The sequence below is a fragment of the Mobula birostris genome, chromosome 9 (genome assembly GCF_030028105.1).
Source record: "Mobula birostris isolate sMobBir1 chromosome 9, sMobBir1.hap1, whole genome shotgun sequence".
In the NCBI taxonomy this organism is placed as follows: Eukaryota; Metazoa; Chordata; class Chondrichthyes; order Myliobatiformes; family Myliobatidae; genus Mobula; species Mobula birostris.
Window position 1 is genome coordinate 13023073 of NC_092378.1, and position 6608 is coordinate 13029680.

At 41.0% G+C, this 6608-nt stretch overlaps 1 long non-coding RNA gene across 1 annotated transcript; it reads left to right on the forward strand.

Annotated features, from left to right (window-relative positions):
* Nucleotides 1-1779: 1779 nt before the first annotated feature.
* LOC140203316 (uncharacterized) lies at nucleotides 1780-5289 on the forward strand. Its single transcript, XR_011887340.1, has 4 exons — nucleotides 1780-1901; nucleotides 1993-2074; nucleotides 2179-2268; nucleotides 5135-5289. It is a non-coding gene; the product is annotated as an uncharacterized lncRNA (long non-coding RNA).
* The last annotated feature ends 1319 nt before the right edge of the window (nucleotides 5290-6608 follow it).

Sequence of the window (6608 nt, forward strand, 5' to 3'; positions counted from 1 at the left end):
GAACGATTCGACCTTAATCTCGGTCGCCAACAGCAGGCAAAGCTGGGGATTTTGAGGCCTTCCCTCCGAAAGATTCCCGATCACGCAGTAACAACAGCAGTGAACTGGCGTTTCAGAAATTTCTCCAGATGTTCCTCTGTGCTTTCACGCTCGTCTCCATCAAATCAGAATTGTCCACGGCCTCTATTTAATGGATACGATATCATTTTTCACCGGAGGGCTGCGCACGCGCGGCACACTGCTCTCTCTCCTCCTGCCTATCTACTTTCTATCTACTTTCCTTGTGTAGTTTCAGTTAGTGATACTAGTTCTCCCATGTATTCTTCTTCAATACTAAGGACTCCCAATCTTTTTTATACCATGGACCAATACCATTAATCAAGGGATCCATGGACCCCAGGTTGGGTACCCAGTTCCAGATCAACCCTTTGTTTTCTTTTTACTTGCCCCATTGCGCATTGCACCACCATCCTTTACCTCATTTAATCCCTCCCACTTTTCATTCTATCACAGATCTTTCCCTTTGTCCTCTCCTCCCCAAACCACCTCCACTTTTTTTTCAGATTGGTTTAACCCTTCCCAATTCTGATGAATGATCATTGACTTCCAACATTAATTCTGTTTCTTCCTCCATTTCCACTGCCTAACCAGCTGTGTATTTCAAGCATTTTCTGTTTTTATTTAATATGATTAATTTTAAAGTAATGATTTTTCCCCAGGAAATCAACCTAATAAAAATGGCCATAACTCTTACTCTTAGAGTGCAGGACTTGATATTTTATATTGATTTTATATTAATTATGTAAGTAGATTAATATAATTTATTTATCCAAGGTCGAGAGATAGCTAAAGCCTTAAACAGGAAAATTCCCAATAAAGGCTGGAATTACTATCCTTCTGCTGTTGAATGCATTGTGGATCTCATTAATACCCATTTGCAGGTAGTTTTCTAATCAATACGTTTCTTTTATTACATGGTGATGAATGCTATCTAAGAATTTGTTTTGTATTGACACAGTAATAATAATTACTACAGTAAATGAGTGAGAATTTTTGAACATACACAATTTTTTTGAAAGTGGAACATGGAACATCAAAATCTGCAGCGCATTACAGGCCCTTTGGCCCACAATGTTGTACCAACCATGTAACCTACTCTAGAAACTGCCTAGAATTTCCCTACCCTGTTTCTACCACCATCATTGGCAGTACATTCCACGCACCCACCACTCTCTGTGTGAAAAACTTACCTTTGACATCCCCTTTGTACCTACTTCCAAGCACCTTAAAACTATGCCCCCTCGTGTTAGCCATTTCAGCCCTGGCCTGGGAAAGAGCTTCTCTAGCTATCCACAGGACCAATGCCTCTCATCATCTTATACACCTCTAAGGTCACCTCTCATCCTCCATCGCTCCAAGGAGAAAAGGCCAAGTTCACTCAACCTATTGTCACAGGGCACGCTCTCCAATCCAGGCAACATCCTTGTAAATCTCCTCTGCACTCTCCCTGTAGTATCCACATCCTTCCTGTAGTGAGGTGACCAGAACTGAACACAGTACTGCAAGTGGAAGCAACTGTATTTTAAGCAGTCATCGGATCCAAACAAGTCAACTACTGGCACAAAGTTGTCCTTGATCAATTGGAAAACATTATTAATATTTATTTTGCCAGAACCAAGGTGGATGCACAGGAAACACTCCTGCCTTTGTGCAGGTAATTGTATAGTGTCGGGTCAAAAGAAATGAAGTTCACATCCACTATTCTGTCATTAGATTGCAGCTAAAGGCTGTAAATTGCACGTGAAAGATTTTAATGGCTTGGCAGATAGTCATGTCTGGTGCTATTTGGTGAATTCCTTCATGCCTGGCACATTCATCATGGAACTGCTTCCAGCTGACAGGTCAGACTTTTCACTACCATTTACAGTTTGGCGTAGTACCTCTCTGTGTCCAAGATGTTTTTTTTTGCCACAAGTTTGATTAATTTTACAGGTGGACTACAAATCTTGCTTTAAGAACAATGGAGGCAATTATATTTACATCAACTTCTTTTACTTAACGTGATCTACTTGAGGTAATACCATGAAATGTAATAGTGAAAGCAAATATAATTTCTTTCTGATTTGTTGTATTTTCATGAATGTTTATAATTACTTTCCAATATTTTTCTTTTTAAAGGCACACTCGAAGGCTCTCTGTGCCTATATGTGTGTTATCTTTACGTGTGGCTACAAGTTCAGGCAGTCCATAGCAGTTATAAACAGCATTGTGAGTGGATTCATTCAATTTATTGCATAGTAGGTTTAATTGAAGGGAGAACTAGACTATCACAATTTTCTTGGTTTTATTTGTATTTTTTTATTCACACTTTCCCTACTCAGAACAAAAGTGTTCCAAGTTCTAAAGTATGATGATTATCTCTTGAAAATTTCTCAGTCAACCATCTATAATGACCATCTCTGGCCCTAGTTTATTTATGGATTTATTGAGATGCATCGCAGAACAGGGCCGCAGCACTCAGCAAGCCTCTGATTTAATCCTATCCTAATCGCGGGACCATTTACATTGACCAATTAACCTCCTAACTGGTAAGCCTCTGGACTGTGGGAGGAAACTGGAGCACCCGGAGGAAACCCATGCGGCCACAGGGAGAACGTATAAACTCCTTACAGGCAGCGGTGGGAATTGAAATTGAAAAGTGTTATGCTAACCACTATGTTACCATAACACCTGTAAATAGTGCAAACTTCTAATGTTGTCCCACAAACATTTTTCAAAATTTTTAAAACCTTGATTGAATCACTTTAGAGCTTTTCCTCATTATAGTAAGCGCACAATCATAGCAATCCCATAACTAAAATGTCACTGTACACTTTAAATAGCTGTAATGTTCTAGATATATTAGGATGCAATTACTTGTCTCTAGTTCAATAGTTTATCATGTGCAAAGTGTTTCTTTAATTTATATTCAATGCATACATATCGCATCTCTTAGACCATAAGGCCATAAAGTATAGGAGCAGAATTAGCCCATCGAGTCTGCTCTGCATTTCACCATGGCTGATCCATTTTCCCTCTCAGTCCCAATCTCTTGTGTTCTCCCCATAATCCCTTCATGCCCCGACTAATGGAGAATCTATCAACCTCTGCCTTAAGTATACCCAATGACTTGGCCTCCACAACCACCTGTGGCAATGAATTCCACAGATTCACCGCTCGCTGGCTACAGAAATTCCCCCTCATCTCCGTTCTGAAAGGACACCCGTCTATTCTGAGGCTGTGTCCTCTGGGCTTAGACACCATAGAAAACATCCTGTCTATCGAGGCCTTTCGACATCCGTAGGTTTCAATGAGGTCACCAATCTTCTTAGCCTTATAATGATCATTTCAGCATATACTCCAGTTTTAAAATATCATTGTCACATCCCAAATTCCTTTGCTACCTAATATAAACCACAGGTGATCTAAAGCATAAGCTCAGCAGCTTCACATGGCCTTTTAAGACATCCCAGGAAACTGAGGGTGTGGGGTGAGGTGGGCGGGGGAAGAACTGGAGAAACAAGAACAACGGGGCTTGGTTCTTTAACACTTGTATCAGTGCTTGCCACTTTTAAGGAGGCAGCAGAAAACTCACGTCTTTCTCCCCTTTAAGCATTGGTAGTTAGGTTGCCCAAGACCTAATGTAGGTACATGGTACTCCTGAAACAAAAGGTCCAAGTTCCTATAGCAACTGTAATATACTGATTAGCATTGTAAAGCAGCACTAATTCCGGTTCAGCCAAGTTAGCTGCCTTTACACCGTGTGTATCTGACAAGTTTGGTCACTTTAAGTCACTCCTCTAATTTCTAATTTGTGGGCACTTATTTATTTTGATAACAAAATGGACATAATGATTTGAACTTCCCCCATCATAATTATTCGGGGGAAGTTTTCTCTGAGCTTCCGCTGGTCACCTGTAATCGCTTTAGCAGTAACACTGGACAGATACAGCACATCAATGGAGTCTATATTCCGTGTTCCTCCTTTCAACCCAACACATTCGTCCACAGAAATTTCCTTGCTTTCCTTTGTCGTTGTTTAACTCTGTAAGGGTTAGGGTGACCCGGTAGCATCGTGGTTAGCACAATGCTTTACAGTACAGGCAACTGGGGTTCAATTCCCACTGCTGCTTGTAAGGAGTTTGTGTGTTCTCCCCATGGTCATGTGGCTTTCCTCCGGGTGCTCTGGTTTCCTCCCACAGTCCAAAGATGTACTGGTTGGTAGGTTTTTTGGTTATTGTAAATAGTCCTGTGATTAGGTTAGGGTTAAATCAGGGGACTGCTGGGTGGTGTGGCTTGAAGAGGCAGAAGGGCCTGTTCCACGCAGTAGCTCAACAGATAGATAAATAAATAAGCAAGTTTCATACAGGTTAAGAAAGGTTTAAAAAATGAGAAAGTACATAAATAATCTCTAATTGTATTAAAGTGTTTTGAAACACTTCAAATGCAGTGCTGCTTGCGTGTGGAGAAATTCAAGAATCAATGCTCATTTTAAACATTGCGCACAGGGCAGAGGGAAAATTTCGTACTCATTTTAGAAAATTGCCATGGATAATTTTTACCGCTAGACTCAGCTGTAATGACTGACACATGGGGTTAGTTTTATCAATATGATAGAATCTGTAAATTTCAACAGTTTCTCAACACACGGAGACACATGCCTAGATTATGCATTTGGTTGCCAGATGGAAACTTTTAAAGCAACACACACAAAATGCTGGAGGAACTGAGCAGGCCAGGCAGCATTTCTGGAAAAGAGTAAACAGTCGACGTTTCAGGTCAAGACCCTTCTTCAGGACTGGACTCCTCCCCCCTTCCTTTCCAGTCCTGATGAACGGTCTTGGCCTGAAATGTCTTCTGTTTACTCTCTTCCATTGATGCTGCCTGACCTGCTGGGTTCCTCCAGGATTTTGTGTGTGTGGTTTTGGATTTCCAGCACCTGCAGATATTCTGGTGTTTGTGGAAACTTTAACATCTTTAAAAAGAGATTAAGATTCTTTTAATTAAATAATGGAAAACGTAGCTGAGTGCACGTGATAGTGGACTGCTTTGTGTGCTGCTTTTGGAACGTGTTATCTTTTATCATTTTTGTTAGAGAGAGTTGCAACATATAGCGAATATGTTAGCTGCACAACTGAAAACCTTTCCCGTAGAAGACCTGGAGCCAGACCAGTCCGCTCAAAAAAGTGACCTGGAGAAACGGCTAGAAGTGACGAAGAATGGTAACTGAATTCTCCGTTTACAGTACCAGAGAACAAACCTTATACTGTTCGCATACCATGGGTATGATGTACCTTCTGCTACTTCCGCAGCACTTTTCACATCTCCTGCAAAAGTGATTTGCAATCGATGAAGTACCTACGAATTACAGCCATTGTTATAAAAATAGCTGGCAGTTAATTTGTGCACAGTTCGTTCTCATGACAGTAGTTTGATAATGACCAGCTAACATTGAGACAGAAATAAATATTGGCTTGGGCTAATTTATCTTTTCTTCAAGATAATACCATGGATTATTTTACAGGTAATTGCCTTCATTATTTGGATTGTGCAAGTTTTGTGCTGGATTGTTTAAACAGTCCTGTAGCAAAACACCCTCGACCAAAGTTTGGAACTTAAGATCTATGAAGTAGATAAGAAAATTGTCTGTCTTATAATACATGTTTCCAGTAACATTTTCCTTAGCTACTTTTTCATGGCATTTGTCTGTTTTGCCTTTTGCCATGTACAGTAATGTTTATCAGTGACAACTTCTCATGGGGATCTTTTTATAGCCCATGATAACTTTGGTGAAATATCTGTGGCCACACCAGAGAAGGGCCATAAGCAGCTGCTGGCTGCTTCTCCGATTATTCTATAAGTCTGTAGTCAAAGCTATTGTGGCTTATTGATGCTGAGATACATCCTAGGATGTGCTGTGACACATCATCAGCGATGTAACGTGGGGCCATCAGATGTTTCTGGTCTTTCCACATCAGACACCCTCGCACAGGCGACCCAGCCAAGGTTGGTTTGTGTCCCAGAAGCACTGGTCCACGGGTCATGCCTCCTGATCCACAGCTCGCTCATCAGCCTCTGCGACAGTCCTGATAGCTCTTTTCTTTGCAGGAAAACTGCCCATAGAGTTTCAGCCCTCTCACTTTTAATACATTGAGTATGACTTTAGTGCCTCCTGATGGTTGGCTTTGTGTCTGTGGTTTCAGGGTTCATAAATGTGTTTTCATGATGGCCAGTGCTGTACTGTACAAAGCAACTTCTTTTAATCTGAGAAAGTTACCTCTGTTAATGTTTAACCTCATTACTGGCTGCCCACTCTCCATTCTCTCCTGCCAGATCTTGGTTCAACTGTCCTACTTTTGAACCTGAACCATGATTCCTATCTCCCATGTATTTTAATCAGTCCCACCATTACATTTTCTGAACTCTCACTAGTGTTTCCAGAGCCCAGGAATCCTTTTCTCCCCAAAGCATCAAATCCATTTAAAAAGAGCCATCCTCTTCATTAGTAAAGCAAATGGCCTTCAAACCATGAAAGCTGATCACAAACTTTGCCATTTTTACAAGCCGCA